Here is a 24,312-nt window from a genome sequence, read left to right on the forward strand (position 1 = left end):
CGCTTCCCTGTGGAGGTCAGGGCTGCAGGCCTGAGAGAGAGAGACTTCTGGCAGTTCTGGCTCTTCAGTAGGTCTCCTTCTCATCTCTAAACTGGGGGTCGTAAAGACCTGATGTATTAGGTGTCACTCTGGCCTAGTCATCTGTCCCTTCTATCACCTCAGAGACCATTCACACTTTGGTCTTTAGAACGCATAGGCCAAGGAAACATCACTTAAGAATCACTTCGAGAAGCCACCTTCTTAAAGGGGTGATAGAATGATTATATACGGTATTTCACACTGTTCCTTAAGGTCTCCTAATGGGGTATGTAACATTGGTTGGGCTGAAAATGGCCTGGTTGATATTTTATTGACCCTTATGCATCCTTGTGTTTTGGCCCTATTTGTAACAAGGGCTTTTCTTCCAAATATGGTATGCTCATGAATATTTAGATGAGCTGTGTGCTGATTGGTTGAGCGAATCCCCATACACACACATTAGAGACACGCGGTGATTGGTTGAGCAAATCCCCATACACACACATTAGAGAAGCGACAGAATCTCATATTCCAGACATTGCAATGTTTTCATTACTCTACATTACTTTCATAGCTCAAATATGGGACGTTTTACAAAAATTGATGGCTAATTGCAAATTTGGTAAGACGTGTTGGACTTTAGGAGCTCCACACAGTCTGACGAGAAAGCGGCAGCCTGCTGGGCTCCATACCCAGGGCAAAGTCACACTTTGTGGATTACTGCACTACCGAGGCTCCGCAGCTGGCTGCCGGCATAACTATAATATATTTACAGTTTGAATTTCATCACTGCACTTATATCACAGCTACCCCAAGGTCTTACAAAGCTAAAAAAAGTTAACAGTCCGATTTGAATTTAAGGCATTTTTATGAACGTGAGGGGTCTTGTTAGGAGGAGCAGCTAGCTAGCTATATGTCCCATTCAATACAATGGGAAAATATCGCAGCTAGCTAGCTACACTTTCGGCATAACTATAGTATATTTACAGTTTGAATTTCGTCACGCCAGTTATATAACATCTACCCCAAGGTGTTATAAAGCTAACCGTTGGGTCAGATTTCAAATTAAGGCATTTTTTGTGAACGTTGGGGGTCTTGTTAGGAGGAGCAGCTAGCTAGCTATGTGTCCCATTTAATACAATGGGAAACAATTGCGGCTAGCCAGCTACACTTTCGGTATAACTACAGTATATTTACAGTTTGAATTTCGTCACAGCATATATATTACAGGTTCCCCAAGGTCTTACAAAGCCTCTCGTTAGAGGTCTCGTTAGGAGGAGGCTAGCTAGCTAGCTCTCATTGATGGACTCCAGCTCACCGCGGGCTCTATCAATGAGACTATCAATGAGACTCGTGGACAACAGGCATTTATTTCCCCAATCGTTTGTTTAAATAACTCAACACACATATCCATTATAAGATTAACTGGAACCTGCAGTAAGAGATTGCGGGCGTAACAAGCTCGCTGACCGCGCTCTCAGTCACTCACCGGCCGGCCATTTAGCAGGAAGAGGGGAGGGAGAACAGCGAGCTGCAGGCCCTGGAGCTCTGTCAGGACAGTGGCATTTGGTAGTCCAGTCACCCAGAAAGGGTGAGTTTGCGCGGGTATTGAGCACTGCGGGCTGCCGGCCGTGACGGAGCTTAATCGAGCTCACAGCAGGCCCACCGAACTGTTGTTATTCAACTATGACAAGGTAAAATCGGTTTTTCATTCTATCACCCCTTTAAAAATACCAGAGAACTAGACATTAAAATGAATGCAAAATTCTAGATTTTCATACATTAACATTTCAATATAAATAGAAATATAATTCCATGAAATACGTGTACTTCATATGCAATACTTTGTTTGACTCTTGAATAAAACATATTTTTTCCAGACAGGTGGACTGCAGTTTATGAGAATTTTACAGAACCATTACCCATAAATTGCCACCTTCTCATGGTGGAGGGGTTTGTGTGACCCTAGGAGCTGTGTTGTCAAGGCCAGGTAGCATCTGGAAGGGTCCCCCGATTTAAATTGCTGCCAGGAGAGAGGCCAGATAAGGCGATTCCAAGACCCCTATGAATTGGCCTAAACAGAAATGAGTGACCTTGCCTGAAATCGGGAAGCTGGGGCCCCCTCTTGTAAACAGGCCTTTAAGGGGAGTTTGCAGGTGACACCTTAGTGGCTGGGCCTGGTCATGATTAAAACAATGCAGGGTCTCCATGTGGGCTCACTGCCTGCGAGGATCTGCATTGGGTTATAGTACCATGCCAGTTGGGCGACAGGTGGGACCCTTGGAGGACTGATCTTTGGCTTTTGAATGTCACTTTCTTAGTGGGGAAGATGCTGAAGAAACCCAGACCAGAACTGTTGCTCCTTCATTTTAAAAGGAGCAACAGTTGGGGCGGCCTCTAGCTCACCCAGTAAGAGTGTTCGCCCCATGTTGGCCGAGTCCTGCAGCGGCGCGGGTTCAAATCCGACCTGCTGCCCTTTGCTGCATGTCATCCCCGTCTCTCTCCCCCTTTCATGCCTATCCACTGTCTCTATGTAATAAAGGGAAAAGCCCCCAAAAATAATCAAAAAAGAAAAGGAGCAACAGTTGAGTTGAGTCAGGCATCTGATCAGTATGTCTCCCTGTGGTGGTATTTCTGGTATGTTCAACTGGGTGCTGATCCAGAGTGCTTGAATGATTGTATATTCTATCTGGCTTGGGAACACCTCAGGATCTCCCCAAAGGAGTTTGACATGGCTCCAGAGAAGGGTGTTTCGGATTATTTCCCCAGCATGCTGCCACCACAACTCAGACTTGTTGTGCAATGTAAAATGGAAGGATGGAAGGCTCTGCCACTCCATTACTTCCTTTCAATAAGTATCTACATGCCTCACCATTACAATCAGTAACGTCTCGGGGAAAGATCACTTCCAGTACTGTCAGTCATCCACATGTTGACCATTTCATGGCATTTGGTATAAGGTTGGGATGCAAGATGAATGGAGGGTACTGTATGTATCACTAGATAAACAGTTATTCAATCAGTGACCCTTGTCAGCAGGGAACAAGGAAATTATATCTAGTGAGGCCGCTCGGAGATGTGTAACAACTTTGCTTCCGTTATTGAAAACAAAGTCATGTAATAAAGTGAAGGTATACATTTAGGGAGCTGAGGGTCCAACAGCATGCCACTGCAACAGCTCTTGGGATATTTGATTGCAGCAGTTAAATGCACCTCTTTCTAGAGAACTCACAGAGTTCACAGGTTAATGGGCAGATCATTGACCATACAAGATGAGAAAAGGGGAGACAAGTAGGTTGTAAACTTGGCAGACTTCTTTCTTTAACATACAGTATCAGGTTTTCGTGCTCTCACTTTGTTCTCGAAAGATGTTTGTGCTTACCCGTCTGACCTTTGCTTTGACTTACAGCACATCAAATCAGTTTTTATCCTCTGAACGAATCAATTACCTTTGTTACAGGAACTTGTTTCCCCGAGCATTAATTACTAAAGTAGTCCCCTGTTTTGCTTGTCAAATTTATCTTACTGTTGTATTCTGTCCAACCCATTCGCTCCGAAACTGTAAAACGATCTGCCTGAGGACTCCTTAAAACACATCTGGAGACAGTTCTTTTAGTTGCCTGAAATGTTTTTGTTTATTTGTCACTTTCTTATTTCCTTCCTTTATAATAATAAGACTAAAATATAAAACTATTATAGGTAGTAGTAGTAGTAATTGGTTTATTAGTGGTGGTAGTAGATTTACTTGTGTAATAGTAAACAAATTGCTATCAGATAATCAAATTGATTTATTCTGTCTAACCGAAACATGGCTGGGCCCTGAAGATGTCTAAATGAAGCGACTCCTCCCAGTCATGATAATACTCAAATTCCTAGAGGCTCAGGCCGAGGAGGGGGAGTTGCAGCCATATTTGATTCAAGCCTGTTAATTAATCCTAAACCTAAACTAAATTATAACTCTTTTGAAAGCCTTGTTCTTAATCTTCAACATCCAACATGGAAATCAGTACAGCCAATTATATTTGTTGTTGTCTACCGAGCTCCAGGTCCATATTCAGATTTTTTATCGGAATTCTCTGAGTTTCTATCATATGTAGTCCTTAAATCAGACAATGTACTCATTGTAGGTGATTTTAATATCCATGGGGACGTTGACAGCAATAGCCTGAGTATTGCTTTCAACTCACTACTAGATTCTATTGGCTTTTGTCAGAGTGTGCATGAGGCCACGCACTGTTTTAACCACACCCTCGACCTCGTGCTGGCATATGGCATCGAAATTGAAGATGTAATAGTATTCCCGCAGAATCCTTTATTATCAGACCACTTCTTAATAACTTTTGAATTCTTAATACCCGACTATACGAAATTAGATAAAAGCTTCTACACTAGATGCCTATCTGACAGTGCTATAGCTAAATTTAAGGACGATATTCCAACAGCACTAAACTCAATACCGTGCTTTAATAAAACAGAGGACCTTTATGTTAACTTTAGTCCGTCCCAAATTGATAATTTTGTAAACAGTGCTACGGCCTGCTTACGGACCCCTTTAGACTCTGTTGCTCCCCTCAAAAAGAAGATGATGAAGCAAAGGAAACTACCACCTTGGTATAACTTCCAAACTCGTAAATTAAAACAAATCTCGCGAAAACTTGAAAGTAAATGGCGTTCCACCAAACTGGAAGAATCTCGTTTAGATTGGCAAGACAGAACCCCAGACCTCAGAAATGCCAGATCAGACTATTACTCATCACTAATAGAAGAAAATAAGAACAACCCAAGGTTTCTATTCAGCACTGTAGCCAGGCTGACAGATAGCCACAGCTCTACTGACCCATCTATTCCTATAGCTCTGAGTAGTTATAACTTCATGAGCTTCTTTAATGATAAAATTAAAACAATTAGAGATACTATTCATCACCTCTTGCCCTCAACCTCTAACGGTTCACCTTTAAACGACAGACTGCTAGAAAGACAGATAAGACCTGATATATACTTAGACTGCTTTTATCCTATAGACCTTCAACAACTAATGTTAAAGGTCTCTTCAGCTAAGCCATCTACCTGTCTCTTAGACCCCATCCCAACGAGGCTACTTAAAGAAGCTTTACCCGTGGTTAACACTTCATTACTAGAGATGATCAATATGTCTTTATTAAAGTAGCTGTGATAAAACCTCTTCTGAAAAAACCCACCCTTGATCCTGAGGTCTTAGCCAACTATAGACCTATATCTAACCTTCCCTTTCTCTCCAAGATCCTTGAGAAGGTAGTCGCTAATCAGCTATGTGAATTTCTACACGGCAATAGTCTATTTGAGGACTTTCAGTCAGGATTTAGAATGCATCATAGCACAGAGACGGCACTGGTGAAAATGACTAACTACCTTCTAACTGCTTCAGACAAAGGACTTGTCTCTGTACTTGTCCTACTAGATCTTAGTGCTGCATTCGACACTATTGACCATACCATCCTATTACAGAGATTGGAACATTTAGTTGGCATTAAAGGAATTGCACTAAGCTGGTTTAAGTCCTATTTCTCTGACCAATCTCAATTTGTTAATGTTAACAATAAATCCTCCAGGTACACTAAAGTTAGCCATGGCTTTCCACAAGGCTCAGTGCTTGGACCAATTCTATTCTCCTTTATATATGCTTCCTCTAGGCAATATTATTAGGAAACACTCAATTAACTTTCACTGTTATGCGGATGACACCCAATTATACTTCTCAATCAAGCCAGACGAAACCAGTCAGTTAGCTAAACTTGAAGTATGCATTAAAGATATAAAATCAGTATCAGAAGTTATTGTGCTGGGTCCTAAACTTCCAAACCTCATTATCTGAAGATATAATTACTCTGGATGGCGTTGCCCTGGCCTCCAGCACTACTGTCAGAAGTCTAGGAGTTATTTTTGATCAGGATATATCCTTTAATGCCCACTTAAAACAAACCTCTAGAACAGCCTTTTTTCACCTTTGTAACATTGCCAAAATTAGGAACATCCTTTCTCAAAGCGATGCTGAAAAACTAGTCCATGCATTTGTTACTTCCAGGCTGGACTATTGTAATTCCTTACTATCAGGATGCTCAAATAAGTCCCTTAAGACTCTCCAGCTGATCCAGAATGCTGCAGCACGTGTTCTCACAAAAACAAAGAAAAGAGATCATATTTCTCCTGTATTAGCTTCTCTGCATTGGCTTCCTGTAAAATCCAGGATTGAATTTAAAATCCTTCTTCTGACCTACAAAGCTCTAAATGGTCAAGCACCTTCATATCTCGAGGCGCTCATAGTACCTTATTGTCCCACTGGAGCACTGTGCTCCCAGAATGCAGAGTTACTTGTAGTTCCTAGAGTCTCTAATGGCGTTTTTCCATTACATGGTACCTGCTCGACTCGCCTCGACTCTACTCGCCTCGCCTCGACTCAGCGCACTGTGCGTCCCTTTTCCATTGCAGATTTTAGTACCGCCTCAGTGTGGCTGGTCGTCATAGCGACTGCCGTGGGCGTGGCTTGGTAGCGTTGCATTTCCCCTGACTCATTTCCTGGTTCTCCTTCTCCTTAAACAACATGAAATCAACAAGATAGTTAACTTTTCCTGCTCCAGATTTCCCACTGTGGTCAGAAAGAACAGGGGAGACACTTTGTTTCTCTCACTATATGACTCTAGAGTCACTACTCGCTGCGGAGCTAATCGCCAGCACTCTCTCACTTCTCCCTCGCTCACCAGCTACACACACTAGCAATGCAGTGATCAGTGACGATTCTTTCCGACCAATCTGTAGCCTGCAGGGTTTCACGTCACCTTCTCGGCTTGCCTCAGCTCGCTTGGAACCTCGACTGAGGAGGTACTAAAAAAAGTACCTGTTAGCAGGTACCAGGGACTTTTTTTTGTAATGGAAAACCAAAAAAGGCGACTAGAGGCGAGGCGAGTAGGTACCATGTAATGGAAAAGCGCCATTAAAGTAGAATGGGAGCCAGAGCTTTCAGCTACCAGGCTCCTCTCCTGTGGAACCAGCTCCCAATCTGGGTTCGGGGGGCAGACACCGTCACCACTTTTAAGAATAAACTTAAAACTCTCCTCTTCGATAAAGCCTATAGTTAGGGAGTGAGGAGTTGCAACGTACTGGCAGGGAGCCTGTGTAGGCGCACCCCCACCCTATCTCTGCTTCTCCCCATAGAAAGCTTACGTATACTTAGGGAGTAAGGAGTTGCAGCGTTAACCTAGACCGGCAAGGGAAGGTGTGCTCTTTTCTTCTTCCACCCAGCATGTTTCCTTGGATCATGATGACACCTACATCATGGTGACAGCTTTACGCCCTGCTGTGCCCTATTACACCCTGCTACGCTCTGCAATGCCCGGCTTCGACTTGCTATGAGCCTGGGTCTGTCCGAGGTTTCTTGCTGAGTCGCGGTGTCGCCACTGTCGCACTTACGCATTCCTGCATGCTCTTGGGGGAATCATTGAAATTGTTGGGTCCTTATAAATTATAGAGTGTGGTCTAGACCCACTCTATCTGTAAAGTGTCCTGAGATAATTCCTGTTATGATTTGACACTGAAAAAATTGAATTGAATTGAATAAAAGTGAAATAGCAAAAGTAATGCAATGCTGCAATAAGAACATCATAAGGCTACTTCAGCGGGCTACTAACATTTGCGTCCTCAGTTGACACGCCATGTATAGCATATACACTGTTATGAAAACTTACTAGGCCCAGCTCTGTCCAGAGTTTACAGTAGCATAGGAAGTGCAGTGGCTGTGAGGCAGGCACACTGGACCTGCGTGAGTGAGCCTCTTTAAATTTCATTCACCGTATGCCTTCACTTTCATCAGTCTGCCTCGCTTCTTTGTTTATCTCTCTATTTCTCTCTTTTTCTTTCTACTTAGTCGCTAAAATCCTACAACTCCTTTTAATGGATGTTGTTGAAGCCAGTAGAGAGTCTGTGGGGTTCAGATGATTGCAGTGTAACACGCAAACATTCAAGCACATCATAAACTCAAATCCCTTTCCAACTCCAAATTCAGACTATCCTCCAGCTCCAGTCTCAGAGCCTCGCTGTGTGTCTGCCTGCCTTATTCAACATAAACCCACTGTGAAATTATCATAAGTTTGTCTCATTGCTGCTTTTTGTGAAGTTAAAGTGTCTATTAGGTGCATGTCTAACTTTTCCTGGACCATTGTACCATTTTACTAGTTATCATTGGGATAATTAAAAACAAAAGTTATTGTTTTAGTAGACTGTTGTATTGTTTAGCTTTTTGTTGCATTGTGTTTTAACGTTAACTTGTTCAGACATGAGGAGTCTACAGTATCACAGGCACACACAATTTGGGGATTAAGTCACTATTTTTATAAACAAAATACAGTGTTGTAGGGCTTAGCTTTCCAGGAACTTGTTTTAATAAAACCGTTGTCATACAAATCACACATCACTTCATTGTCTGTAGGCTTGATATGCAGTTGTTCAACAAGTTGTTTCCCTCCTGTGCAGGACAGGAATATTGCTTTGTGATGCATTACTGTGTTATATTTGAAGAACCTGGAGTGTTAGCACATGAAGCTACATCCAGAATTTATAATAATTTCCACTAGGGCTGCACAATATCTAGTTTCATCGTCTACATCGCGATGTGCGCATGCGCGATAGTCACATCGCAAGACGTTGCGATGTTGACGCTACAACTTCTTTGCTGCTTGATAAAAAAGTAAACTTTCACCGTTCTCCTTTCACATGATTGTTACCAGCCGACCCTTCCCCTTTAAGACAGGTAGCCATGTGGGCAACGTGTGTGTATGTGACGTAACGTTAGTCCGACAGCTAAAGCTAATAAAGTTAGCCTAAAGAAACAATGTGTCTGTCCCAACTAACATTACGGTTCAGAGCCGCAACGCTGGAAACGTAACACTAATCTACAACAGCAGTCTGTGTCTGCTATAACGTAATATACACTGATTTAAGTGTTCTTGAATACACAGTTTGTTGCTAGTGCGTGACATGCAGGCTCTGCATGCACAGCGAACCACCAATCACAATCAATGTTGATCAATTTATCAAACAACCAAAGCAGGCACTGCTAGTCGACCACAACCTGAAATTTAGAGGAAGCAACATGCATGCATTATTAATATCATTCACTTTAGCCTGGATTGATAGTATATGAATACAATGGAGTCATGTCAGTCAATCAGTGTATTTCTACCTAAATTCCCTCTCCAAAATCTCTTCAGAAGAGTAGTCACAGCGCTTACTTGCTTTGGTGTTTTTAAGGCATTAAAGTTCAACAAAGAATGGTTCACATAAGAAATGTTCCCTTTTCATTTTACTTTCTATGTAGAGCTATTTGTCATCTTGTAAAAATTAGTCTTTTTTTCATATCGCAATATATATCGCGGGGAAAAAAATATCGCAATGTCAGTTTTTTCCAATATCGTGCAGCCCTAGTTTCCACTATTACTACAGAGACATTTGCCTACACACAGTGTCTGCTCTCAACACTCTAAAAGCATTCCTGGAAAGAGAAAAGCCTCTGTGTCTGTATAGGTGTTGTGTGTGTTTGTGCTCTTTACCCTGTCTTCTAGTGATATGACTGCATTTATGCTGGGAGAATGCATTATGTCTAAGCTCAGTCTATTCTTAGCACTGTTTTCGACTGTTTGGGTTTAGCTTTTGCTTTCTAAATTCCATGATAATTGGGGATCTCTAGGGATGGAGCCTCACAACATTAGCTCCAACTATAAATAACTAGCTTACAAATACATGCACGCTTGTAACAACACTGCACACACACACACACACACACACACCCACACACAAAATGGCCCAATGGTGTAACTTTTTTGTAAAATAGCAGCAAACTGTTGAAATGCCAGTTCAGTTCAAAAACTGAAAGACGTTCAGTTCACTGGGAACAACATAGCAGAAACAAAATACTTAATTCATATGGATTACTGTGCTTTTCCAGCCAATATCATGTCTCTCCCAGGCCAGTATCACCTTCTCTCAATCATATAGCCTATGAATTAGATGAAAAGTAATATTTTCATGTTTAGGAAAACTTACATCTCACCAAATAAAGGATGATTTAGCTCCCTATATATTTAGTTTAGGTACTTTTTTTCTCTCTTAAATTGCCTTTTACGAATCAAATGTGTCCAAAAATGCATTTCTTTGCAAGTTAATTGTTTCACCAAAACCACAGATTTTAAGTGTTTAGGCTGTACTCACTAGTTAAGGCCGTGTGCCAACAGGAATAGTGAAGCTTTGTCTGTGACCGCAGGCTTTACTCTCTTATCACAGCACGCATGTACATACACAGTGTCACGCACACACAACCACACACTTCCACTCTGCTCGGCTCTTTAAAGCTTCTCTCCCTGGGTTCTGCTGACACAGAGTGTGCAGTAAAAGGTGACACATGGTCACAGCTCAGGAAGTCATTGCTGCCTCTTTCTGGTCTGAGGTGTGAGATGGAGGTTTCTAATGTTCTTTGGTCTCCTTCAATAAATGGTATTACCCACAGCAATCAATGCAACCTGAGTGATTTGAGTGAGTGACAAACCTAGCGGCTCAAATATTAAGCAATGATGAAGTGATACAAGTGAGTACAGCATGCATGTGTTGGTAGTCACTCTTCTTGATGTTGTAGGCAGTTGCAATGCATTAGGGCTGGTGTAATCGGCCTTGTTAGAGAATGTGAACCGGCGTTGTGCTTCACTGTTGGGGGAATACTCTGATCCCATCTAATGCAGGAACAGCTGTTAGGGATCACAGTCTTAACTGCTCACCATATCTGTTCATGTATCAGAGAAAGCAGAGCCTTGTTTAGAAAGACATGCTCTGCCTTTGTGGCTTTAAAGGAGAAAGAGGTTCTAAAGATATTTATAATTTTAAGCATCAATGCATGAAGAAAAGTTACCAGCTGTTTTCTGGGGTAAAATTGAAATTTTTTAAATAGCTGTCTATCAGTTTCTTTGTATTTAACACAAACAAGAACTTTGTTGTTACTCCTCATACAATGTGTTACATAAAGTATGCTGGTTTGTGGGTCAGTTTTATGAATAAATGCCATACAGTAAATATGTACATATTTGAATGTCCCTGCACATATTCATGCACATATTCATCACTTGTGTTTAGGGTAATTCAGCAGACACGGTTCATATTGTGTAGACCAGAGGACACCGTTTTTCAAAGCATTCTTATTCGTTACATACAATTGACAGCACAATGTAGTGAAATTCAATTACTGCATCCTTACCCATCCTAAGTATTAAGAGCAGTTGACCACTATACATACAGCATCTGGGGAGAAACTTGGGGTTCAGTGTCTTGCTAAGGAACACTTTTGACATGCCTGGGATCAAACCGCCAATCTTGTGGTTGAGGGGCAACCACTTTACCTCCGAACCACAGCCACCCCAAAGTCGTGCTAGCCCGGAGTCAAACCTAGAATCTTCTGATCGGTAGTCAGACGTGTTATCCATTGCGCCACTGACCCTACATATAAGTTATACTTGATAAGTTGCACTTACAAGTTTAGTGAGAAACATGGGCTTGTGCTTCACTGAGGATCTTTGTCATTCTCCATTTGCAATCGCATTTGTCCAATACTTTGATTCATGACCAAATCCCTGCTAAATTAATGACATCAGCCTCAGCTGTACTTTGTGTTTAGTACTAATTATGTGCTAACACACTGATTTAAAACACTATACCTGCTAACAATAGCGTGTTGGCTTTGTCATACTAAGCATGTTTGCATGCTGACTTTAGCATTTAGCTCAAAGCACGGCTATGCCTAAGTACAGCCTCAAAGAGCTGATAACATGACCGTAGACTCTTAGTCTTTGTTCAGCTTTCAGTTATGTGCTCTGCCATGCATTGTATCTCTATTATTTCACAGTTATAACAGTGGGTACGTTTTTGGATCATTGTATGTAATTTGTTATTTATTTCTGCTCAGACAATTCTTGGTGAAGTGAATTGTTTATTGGAAAATATATCTATTGAGAAAACCATTAATAAATTATAAAACGCTAAATGGCAAATTCCATGCCAAATTCAAGAATTCAGTCCTTATTATGAACATGGAGGTCTTGCTGTCTTTCTCTTTCACCTCTCCTGTCTCATGTACTGCCTTGGTTTGGCCCCTTGCTTTTGACCCATCTTGTTATCTTAACTTTAATATCACAATGAAAAAAAAAAAAAGTCATATAGCTATAATATGTTGCTCTCATCAGCCACATAGTTACTCAGTTGCCTTTTTCCCTTTTACTCTGGTTGTCTGGCAGTCTATGATTTTAGCATTTGAACTACATCGTTCCGATATACATGAGTCAAGTCTGTTTTAAAATCAAAAAGCTGTACAGTTTGGTGCAGGAATGTGCAAGAGTTCACAGTATAAAGTATAGAGAATATTTAGACGATCATAATGATCCAAAAGATGTGGGTTAATGTAATGCATTGTGACAGATGTGTAGACTTAACTCTGTAACTCTGCTAACTACCAGGCATTTAAAAGTAGCTTGTTACATACAGGTTACAGACACCGTAATACATACGTTACATACAGTTAAGCCTAGCCAGGAATATATCTGCTATTTGTTGTTAATATATTCTGATTAATAAATATTCTTATTTTAGTGAGGAAAATATCATCGCCTGATAATACGTTTAGTATCAGAATTGGACTATCCAAATAAATTGTGATCATAATTATTCCCAGCAGCCATGTGTTCTCTAAAGAGAGCTTTATAATTATCTGAAATGAATACGTCAGATAACACTCTACTCTCGGAGATTGCTGTCACGACCGTTTTCAGAACACAGTTGCTTTCCTCTTTGACACAAAATACTTCCAGATGAGCGTCCCATTATTACTCTGATTCCCTGAATTACTCTCTCTGTCCTATTTTTCACTTCACCGTCTTTCTCTAGCCATTGCCTCTTGGTTAAGTTAGCTGTGCTTGTCTATGTGTTTCCCCAGTAATACAGCTGGACTGCAGGTTGTTTTACAATAAAGATAACATGTTAAAAGAATAAAACTGCACAACATGCCTTTAAAAACACACTAACAAATAGCGTGCTAATAAAAGGCCATGGCTCATCTACGTGCAACACTTAACATTCAAGTCTAATCATAAAAAGTAGGGGGGGATTTCATACAGCAGGGTGCAGGGATAATAATGTGTGAGCACACCAAGTGTATTAACTTCATGAAAAGAGCCATGTGGGGCTTCACTGAGCTAAATGGGGCACTTAATGAACTTGGCATGAATCTGGCTTTGGAGGGGGGATGGGAAAAGGAGTGCTGGGGTGCATGTTCTCTAACTTGACATGTCAGATGGTGTGTTACACAGGACCATCTGTTTGGAAAAGGGCAGGCACTTTCAAAAAATACTTGACAGGTGATTGGATGAACCATCTGTCTATCGAAGCTGGCCGAAGCTAGTCGGAGATGTGCGAAAATATCTTTTCCATTGAGAAAAACCTTCAGTGACGTTGTTTGCTCTTCTTAAATTAAAAAATACTCTCGATTTCTGATATAACTGATGCTTTTGCAGCATCTACTCAAACCTCTTTAGGTGAGGTATCATGTCACCTGCAAAATCCATAGGGTTCTTTTTAGTTTGGACCAATTAGGGTAATGCCAGAGTAGCCATGTAGTCGCCCAAGTTCTTTGTACAGGGGCCATTGAAGGCCATGTCAGGCTCAGCTCTCAACGTCGGGTGCTGGCTCAACTTTTATTGTTCTACAGTAAGCTGCACATTGTCATTGACATTAAACACAGTTAAAATGCTGACAGCTAACGTCAAACTGTGTAAATTGTGACTGTATTTCACTGTAGAGGATTCCAACACCGGGACGTAACCGGGTAACGGTCTGCTCTGCATCTGCCGTTGTCAGAAAAACAACACAGATGGTGCGTTCACTTGAAACAGGTAGCCTCGTGGTGCATTCAAAGTTATTGTAAAATACCCTTTTCCCATCTGGTGGTTGTTTTTGTCGTTCAACAGTAATTTACTGGTGAAATAAGTTATTGTTATAAGTTATAGTTATTACATTATGATTAAATCTTTAATTTTGACCGTATGGCCTTAGCAATAAACAAGCCATTCTTTAATGTCGCCGACTGTTGTTTAGTACCCTCCTTTTTTCTTTCTTTCTTTTTTACTTTATTAAAATGTATCGCTTTAGCACCGGTATTGGAAAAAAAAAAAAACAATACCCAACCCTACTGAGTATACAAACATACAGAGGTCATCCACTGATAATGCCGCTGGCCCGGTCTAGACAGTTGATGAGCACATTTTTTAAGCAGTTTTGTTGATTGGGGTTTCATTAACTCTAGCATAATAGACATGTTTGTTTATCAAATTGTCAGAAATGACAGGCAAATGTATATAGATTTCTGTCAAATAAGGTAACACAGACTCATTGCCTGTACTGTATGCAAACCGATCACGCTTACTGTCGTCAGTAAAAAAAAAAAGGCCCATTCTGAGTCAGGAAAAACCCTGCAGGCACTTATTTAATTATGGCAAAGAATGATATTTCATGAGGCACAGTTTAGCGATCAGTCTTGGATTGATCACATATTTTACCTCTGTGCCAGTTTTATGGAACAAATTGTTGTTTATAAATTAGAGCTCACTGCTTAACAACTTTCACTTTTCACTCTTGTACAGTATATGATTGACACTGGTTTTAGAATCCAAAAATAAAATGTGTGCCCTGAAAGTCGATTCACTTAAAAAGAAAACTTTGCAACAAAAACCAAAGCCCAAAATAAAAAGTGAATGCTCTGTGAATCACTTGTATGGAACACTTAAGCTGTGGTGTGGTTTGGAGTTGTTATAGACATACAGACAGCAGGAGAGGCCAGCGAGGGAGGCTGTGAGCAGAGACACCTCCAGTCAGTCATAAGGCACACACACACACACTCACTCACTCACTCACTCACTCACTCACTCACTCACTCACTCACTCACTCACTCACTCACTCACACACACACACACACACATACACTAATCAGCTGTCCTTCACTTTTGTATCTGCAATGGCAATTTGTGAAATAATAAGCAGGCTAAATGACTCATGATCGGAATTAATCTCCCTCAAGTGAAAGGCTAAATAAGATTCCTTCTGGGGCAGAGCTCGTTTTGGATCTATCTAAAGTCCTCCTTAATCTTCTCATAGCTACTGGCTTTAGTGGAGCCATAACCATAACACTGAGTCACTCAACTGTTCATTAGCTTCTGAGAGGAATGTCTGTGTCATTTGTTATGACAGAAGTGAACGAGTGCCAGTATTTTGTGTTTTATTTTCATAACCCTTATTGCAAAAGGCTGACAAGTCCATGGCTTCAAGACTTCTCAAAACATGAAGAAAAATCAAGTTAATATCTATTGCTTTCAACACTGAACATAATCTCAGTGGTATTTACATGTTTATTTGCATCCACAAGTTAGTCATCAGTCATGTTTGTCCAAGCGGATCATCTATGCAAATGTCATATGCAAGTGAATCTGCATGTGTGGACATGCACAAGCTGAGGCTCAATGTCCATGTGGTTTTATTTTTTGACTAGTAAAGCACCGCTGTCTATTAGCTTTTTGCTTTTAACAGTGCCTCTCAATCTCTATCGTGCCTTCATCTCTGTCTCATTGTAAAGATGGATGTCATTTTTGAACGGTGGAGGTAGGAGAAGCAGAGCAGAGCTGGAGAACAGGAGCTGATGTTGGAGAGAGAACAGACACATTATCCCTATGAATTCCTGATAGCAGCTAACTCATCAGGAAGTGTCTCTGTCTGCCTTGTGATTGGCCTTGAGCTTACTAGGTGATTAGATATTGCTATTTTATGACAGCCTGGGTTTTTCCTACTTCTATACACCTTTTTATCTCTACACATTCATCTTAGGTTACTCAACGTCCCCGGCTAAGCATTATTCTTGAAAGGTCACAGATCAGAGTTTCTTAGTGTTTCATTAAAGTCCTCCATCCCCTGGGAAGGCAAGACTTACCATAAGGGGAGGAGAGTTTAGTAGTTTTGTAGACAGAGACAGATGAACTGGGGTTGTTCGTGTGGAGAGCAGGTGTTGTCTAGAGGAAAGAGCCAGGTGTGTGTGTGTGTGTGTGTGTGTGTGTGTGTGTGTGTGTGTGTGTGTGTGTGTGTGTGTGTGTGTGTGTTGTCTAGAGGAAAGAGCCTGGTGTGTGTGTGTGTGTGTGTGTGTGTGTGTGTGTGTGTGTGTGTGTGTGTGTGTGTGTGTGTCCAACAGAGACCCATGTGAGGCAACATGCATGCGAGAACCCAGGCCACAGGCCAGAGGAAATAACTTTTGAGATCAGTTATGTCCTGAACTGGCCTGGTTTATAACCAAAGGTGTGCTGCTGTCGTCCGCTTGAGCAAAACAAATTGCTCGAGCTACATATGTTTCGGTTTACCCATGACATCTGTTGTAGGGAATTAGGCATATAAAGCACTTGAAACATTTACCTAACTGGCATTCTGCTTAGTAACAATGCATGGATAGTGAAAACTATTAACATTTTTGAGTAAAATGTTAAAGCAATTACTAAATTAGTGCAGTTGAACCATGCAATCAATGTTTTTTTTTTAAATGTTTCCGTTTAACTGTGAGTAATTTTCAGATGATGTCAAATTTGAAAAGTAAAAGGTGAAAGGTAATTTGTTGCTTTATGCATCTTCATCACAGGTTTGGTTACTTTAAGCTGAACCACGTTTATTGGCATTGTCAACCAGGACGTGCAACTCGACAAACTGTCTCTTAATAGTAGAGTATGCGGCTAGTCTCAGACCATAGTTTATGTCAGGTTTTGTGTTTTCTAATACTCCATGTCGCTTTGAACAAAATCATCCGCCAAATCAATATATGCAAATATTGTATTCGGAGTGAGGGGAACTAGTTATTGGCATTTTACCTTTAGTGCCAGGAGGTGTAATAACTCTATGTAGAGGTCAGCTGAAAGCACTGGCGTTTTAATTTCTAAATATATATTTTTTCAAGTTCAGGAATTTATTATCAGAGAAGATATTTATGTTATGTGACCTCAGTGACCACCACCCACCCCCAATAAACTATTTCAGCCTTGCACCCCTTGTAGAAAAGACTGAATTGCCCGTCTTTATGGCAAGCTTTTTCCATTAGTGAAATAAGACTAGTATTTGAGAAGAATAGTACAGTGCCCGTTCAAAAGTGCCTCTTCAGAATGGGCCGATTGCTTAGCCTCCGACTTGTAGCTTTCTCCAGAACCATTTTACCCCGAAATAATGTTCAGAAGGCCCCCAAAGCACTTAATATTGCAACCCAACTGTATACTACTGACTTGCTTACTTCTACTTCATAGAAAAACATTGTACTACATTGACAAAGAAATGTTACTGATTACGTTGCAGATTCAGATGATACTCCAAAAATATCATAATTAAAATATGATGCATTATTATTCATGAATCTATCAGCATTATATTAGAGCTGAAAGCTCCACTTTGAATAGACTCTAAGTAATTCAAAGTGTTCATTACATTGTTCTGATAATGCCTCTCTTTGACTCTTTACTTGCTTTCTTGCTGATGTTATCTTCTGCCTTCTTCTTAATACATATAGTGTCTGCCATTTGTTTAATATCTAGTGTAGGCAAAAAATGTCCTTAGCGTAGTGTGAGCTATTTTACCGAGTTTCCTGTTATCGGAATGCTCTGAGTGAATTTAAGTTGTGCTTTATTTATGTGCTGCTGTTGTCAATATGGAAGTCAGTAAAAGTGTGTGGTTCACACTGGTTTCGATTATGGACCCTCCGGTTTTTGTTTTTATTACCCTACAGTAGTTAGCATGCATTAGCTCAGAGGGATAGCTTTGCTTGTTTACTTTATTACGTGAACGTCTTTGTCACCCTGAACGTCTCACCAAACCACGTTCAAAAATCTGGCAGCGTGCTGCATTTGACTTTGCACATGCGGGTCACCACATTCAAAGACAGACAGCCGGATGGACTCACTCACAGAGATTCCTGCCTTTATAGTATGATGACATGCCAAAGGGATGAAAACACTGAATAAACAGTCCTGGCGAAATGGAGGGATAGCATGAGTTTACAGATTAGTCCTTCCCACAGGGCGGAGGGGCCTGTTTCACAATGTGCTTTCACTCAGCCCATATCTTGAGTTGCGTGAGAGATTTCCATATCTCACAAACTCTTGTAAATCACAATTGAACAGTAGTAACTCAAATAATGAACTCCAAACACGTCTGTTTTCAATTTGGGCCCAGGGGTCCTGCCAAGGCTGGGGCAGGCTCAGAGACCATCCCTCAGCTTAGATTTAATGGCCTCATCACCCCAGAGGACTGCAGGAACGCCTGCCCTGCTCCTGTCACACTAGGACACACACCTCACACCTATACAGCTGGGGGTGGGTGAAGTGTAGGAAGGTGTGTGTCTGTGTACATTAATGTACAAAGAAAAGGAAACCACTCATATAAAAGTAAAAACAAAATGGTTAAACGTAATATTATTTTTCTTTATTTCACCACAATTAAATATACATATTTTAAATTACATTAAAGATTATAATTGACTAGAAGTTGTGATAGACTCATTGAAATATTTTTCCACTGTATAATGTGAATCTTTGGTAAAAAAAATATATCACTTGTCAGTTGCAATGTGCATGCTTCGAAATGCTGGCTCTATCTGATCTTTAAAATTACACAATTCGTGCAAGCCAGAGAGCTACATTCTCTTTCTCCAGCTCACTGCTGGCCTTACTCAGCAGCAATTGGACACACCAGTTCAAATACTCTCCAGTTTACATTCAGGGCCTGTAACATGGAATGCGTGCATGAATCAGTTTCAGAGCTCATCAATATAGTCTCTGCGGTGTGACTTCCATGTGGTCACACCACTCACCTGTACCAAAGACCAGTGCTGTTCAGGGGCCATAGCAGAGAAGATTACAGTGATGTTGTAATTCCTGCAGAGGTTGAAGAAAGCTGTCTGTTAAATTCAGCTCACTATGGTGCTGTGCATGTTCTTGAAACAGGCAGTGTGGATTACCATATCCCCTGTGGGTGGTCTTGCAGTTGTGGTTTGCTCAGACAGTGGGCAGTGCTCTGTTAGGGCCTCTTTAAAAGGGCTGGTGTGGCAAATGGGCAGTAGGATGTACTTCGGCAGGATGTGTAAACTCACTTTGAAGAGGACAACAAGGAAAACAGCAGTGGAATATTTTTGTTAGAGCTGTCAGATCAATCACATGACTAGTTGATCATGCAAACTTTGGGAGATTTGAACAAGATATTACGTACACTTTATCACCAAAGCTGAACTGTGTTCACTATGTTTATTCCTGGGTAAAGGTTTACGGAAGGACTGTGTAATCCACATAGATAATCATGATATACAGTAGGAGCACCCTGGTGGCCAAGGTGTGAAGGTGCTGATCATGAACCTTTAAAGGGATACTTCACCGATTAGCATTTAGCTTTGTATCAGTAGAAACCCGGTACTATTTTCGAATGACCGTGCTTCCCTCCCTCATGTCCCCCTGAGACTAGATTTCTCTGTATTGTGTGTCTGGAAAAAAAAAACTCTGACGCAAAAATCGTCATTTTGAGGCTTTTTTGGCCAGAGGCTATAGACTACTGCCATTAGAAGCTAGCTAGTTCTGCATGTTTTCAACCCGCCCATAGGGGGTGGGACTGTCACTACCCAATGGGGGTCAAGTGTCAGCCATCTTGAAGCTAAGCTAACCGGTTCTCTCTCTTCCATGCTACATAAATAAGCCGGACAGAGTTGTCCCTCATCTGGCGATAGAAACCCTGCTTTCCCCGTTATGTTGGCTCAGAGCTCAACAGCCTAAGTCCACAGGTACAAATTAGTTTTGCACCAAATGTATCACCACAAGTGTTGCCAAATTTGAGGCCCCCCACTTTGTGATGCGAGAGAGCATATTTGTGAAGTTGCAGTGACAGATTTGAGTAATCACTGAGTTGAGGTTGTGATGGAAAATGAACCCAAGTAAAAAAAAGTATACGAGTAAATGTTGTATTACAAGTTTGCAGATGTGATTGTGTTCATGTAAATATCAATCTACACATTTGTGAATGTTTTTTCTGTGACTTCACATTCAGAATACAGGTGTATGAACATTTTCTACAAGTGCAAATTTCAACTTACAAGTTTAGATTTTTTGTTCTGCAAGTTCTCACATCTTATTTTACAAGCTCTCACATTTTGCACCATATTTAACTTCATAGCACGTCCTTGTTTGATAGTAAATGCCGTAAACATATTCTTTGTACATTTTTACAATCATTCACCGAAAGAACCAAGCACGCCTGTCTTATTGCACGATCCAAATCTTCTTCAAAACTTGCCATTTTCAGCATGTAGCTCAGAGGTTCTGGTTGTTGTTTCCCAAAGTGAACGTAGTTTGAGAATGGCAACACACGGAGAGTGGAAGAGGAGAAACATCTGATGTCAGGCAAGTATCCTGGAAATGTACTACAGTTGATCCAGACTACTGAGCTATTAACCTTATAAACAATGCTTATATAGGCATAGATTTGTACCAAACTAAAGTAAAACAGTTTGAACCAAAAGTATACTTACTTAGAATCAAAGACTGAACTAAAGATCGTCAGAGGCAGCAACATCACAGAATTTTGAACAGTGATGCAAATATAACGATAGCAATGTGATTGCTTAAAGGGGTGATAGAATGATTATATAGGGTATTTCACACTGTTCCTTAAGGTCTCCTAATGGGGTATGTAACATTGGTTGGGCTGAAAATGGCCTGGTTGATATTTTATTGGCCCTTATGCATCCCTGTGTTTTGGCCCTATTTGCAACAAGAGCTTTTTTTCCAAATATGGTATGCTCATGAATATTTAGATGAGCTGCGCGCTGATTGGTTGAGCAAATCCCCATACACATACTAGATACGTGCGATGATTGGTTGAGCGAATCCCTATACACACACATTAGAGACGCGACAGAATCTCATATTCCAGACACTGCAATGTTTTGTTACCAAATTCACTCTTGAGACTTTTTTATGCAAGAAATCAACTATATAAAGCTCAAATATGGGCCATTTTACGAAAATTGATGGCTAATTGCAAATTTGGTAAGATGTGTCGGACTTTAGGAGCTCCACACAGTCTGACTAGAAAGTGGCAGCCTGCTGGGCTCCATATCCAGGGCAAAGTCACCCTTACTGCACTACCGGGGCTCGGCCGGCTGCTGGCATAACTATAATATTTTTACAGTTTGAATTTCATCACGACACTTATATCACAGTTACCCCAAGGTCTTACAAAGCTAACAAAAGCTAACAGTCCGATTTGAATTTAAGGCATTTTTATGAACGTGAGGGGTTTTGTTAAGAGGAGCAGCTAGTTAACTATGTGTCCCATTCAATACGATGGGAAAATATCACGGCTAGCTAGCTACACTTTCAGCATAACTATAGTATATTTACAGTTTGAATTTCGTCTCGCCAGTTTGAATTTCGTCACGCCACTTATATAACACCCAAGGTCTTATAAAGCTAACAATGGTGTCAGATTTCAATTTAATTAATTTTTGTGAACAGTAGGGGTTTCGTTAGCTGCGACTGTCCCTTCAATCCTATGTGTACAGATTACGGCTAGTTAGCTTCATTTTTGACGTAATTAGAGTATATTTACAGTTTGAATTAATCACGCCACTATATAACATCTACCCCAAGGTCTTATAAAGCTGACAATGGTGTCCGATTTCAATTTTATACATTTTTGTGAATTTCAGAGGAATATAAGAGGAGGCTAGCTAACTCTCTTTGATAGAGCTCCATCCAGCTGTAGGCTCTATCAATGAGACTCGCGGACAAGAGGCGTTTATTTCACAGATCGTTTGTTTAAATAACTCAACACATTATAATTACACACATTATAAGATTAACTGGAACCTGTGGTAAGAGATTGGTGGCGTAACAAGCTCGCTGACTGCGCTCTCACTCACACACACTGGCCATTTAGCAGGAAGAGGGGAGCTGCAGGCCCTGGAGCTATGTCCAGGCAGCGGTGTTTGGTAGTCCAATAACCCAAAAACCGGTGACTTTGCGCGGGTATGGAGTGCCGTGGGCTGCCAGCAGTGACGGAGCTCAATCTACCTCACAGCAGGCCAGGGTCTGTGAAGGAAGGCAGGCCAGGCGGCGAGGCAGCAACACAGGCAGCACCGGCTGCTGAACTCCGACACACAGTCAGACAAAATTTGCAATTAGACAAAATGTAAATGTTGGGGCGTGACAAAGAGAGAGACTAGAGCCAAATGAGGAGGAGCCGCCGAGTTGACGTCAACTAGGCTGCTCGTTGAGATTAGACCGTTTTTCAGAGGCAGTTTCAAATTGTGATATTTGCAGAGGAAAAAGGTGTCAATGGGATTTTGAGGTTCTATGTATGTCCTAGTTACCCACTAAACTGTCATTTTTCAACTATGACAAGGTAAAATCAGTTTTGCATTCTATCACCCCTTTAAAGAATAAACAACTAAATAGTCAGTGAATAGACATCTTTGTGCTGAGCTGGATGGAACAAAAGTCAGTGATAAAGTAAAACTCTTCTCGTCTACTGCCATGCTGCAATAAGATGTTTTTTTTTATGACCCTGGTGGAGTCATTAATAAGCCTGAGATCATAGGCTTTGCCCAGACATCCACACTTGACTGGGCAATTCCTAGAAAAAAGAACCCAGCTGTCCAATGATTGCATGCCCTGCAGGACCTCACAGGGATAATGTTTAATTGATCTGATTGAGTCATTGGCTGTTTACAAAGCAAATTTCAAAGCAATGAAAGATATCACCATTGTAAAATTTATTTTCACTTTTTCAGTTGTCCAGTAGTAACATTATGCTGGAATCATGGCTTGCTAGACAAGTCTTGGGCAGAAACCACAACCATGTAAGACTAGAAAAAAGAAGCTGGTAGAGTAAACATAGCTCTGTGGTCTGGATGAACCCCACACCAAGGCCATGTGGGATACGAGGAGGGCTTTTTAAAGCATCCAGAATAATGCATGCGAGATTATGGACACCACTGTGTTTACTGATCTAAAGATAACATGTAACAAATTCATCATCATACAGACCTGGCTCACACATGCTGAGTTTTCACAAGGATGTATATTAACACATTTCTTGGAGTATTCCCCTCTCTCTTAAACTAATGGTTGATTCCTCCATATTTGACTATATTACATAAAGACAGGCAGTAATAAAACAAACTCACACTCTTGTCTATGTGGCCATCGAGGGATGGGAGTGTCACATGAAAAAGCATGACAGAATTTAAACCTGAATACATTGGAGCTAAGTAGGAACAGAGGGTGGCGGACTCGTGTTTGCTTTCCATTTTCAGCTCTCGCACAGATTCAGGCCACCTTGAAAAATCTGAAAACCATTATCCAGGGCCGTCGGTCAAAAGTGCAGACTGTATTGGATATCACAGTGCTGTGCCTCACAGAGAGACAGAGTGATGAGGATGAATATAGAGGGGGAGAGAGAGGAGAGCGGGGAAGGGTGGTATTGGGGATGAGATCTCGTGCGAGAAGGGGAGAAATTGAGACTAACAGAAGTTCAACACGCCTTCCTGCATAGACCTCTCAATTACAGCCAGCTCACCATGTCATTCATGTGGATGTGTTTGGTTTCACAGAAACAAAGGCATCCTCACAAAGTGATGTAATTCAGGGTGGCCGTTTGTCAATCTGAAGTTACCTTCATGGTTGTCTGACACACCACCTTTTTCATGCAACAGCAGATTAGGTATAGACAGGCCTGCAGACAGGCTTTCCCCCACTATTGTCTCTTCCACACGCACCCACTGAACATGCATACAGAGGGGTCACGCACATGGAGACAACATCAACCGCTCTCTCGTACGGCTCTGAACAAGCTGCTGACTAATGCCTGTTAAAGGGAGCCAGTAATAAAGATAGGTGTGTGTAAATGTAGGTCTGTGAGTGTGACCTGATGGGTGCTTCTTTTAATGTGCGTTGTAGTTGATTTAGCTTTATAAAAGTGTTTACTGTATCTACGTGTGCATGTGACTGTATTGTGACCTTGTCAGTCAGCTGATCCCTTTGCTGTAGAGCTTTTAACATTCTGTGGATGTTACAGCATGATTCTTTATATATTCATCTTCAGTGATAGTGGAAATTAACAATATGAAGGAGCAAAACTAATGGACTGCACTGCATTTTGGAATTACTGGGTTCAAA

The 24,312-nt window shown here is 41.1% G+C and overlaps 1 protein-coding gene across 4 annotated transcripts in view; it reads left to right on the forward strand.

Moving 5' to 3' along the window:
• Window positions 1–24,312, forward strand: part of secisbp2l (SECIS binding protein 2-like) — an 82,057-nt gene that overhangs the window by 24,419 nt on the left and 33,326 nt on the right. The gene's annotated exons all lie outside the window — the stretch shown is intronic.

This window comes from Perca flavescens, chromosome 1 (genome assembly GCF_004354835.1).
Source record: "Perca flavescens isolate YP-PL-M2 chromosome 1, PFLA_1.0, whole genome shotgun sequence".
Taxonomy (NCBI): domain Eukaryota; kingdom Metazoa; phylum Chordata; class Actinopteri; order Perciformes; family Percidae; genus Perca; species Perca flavescens.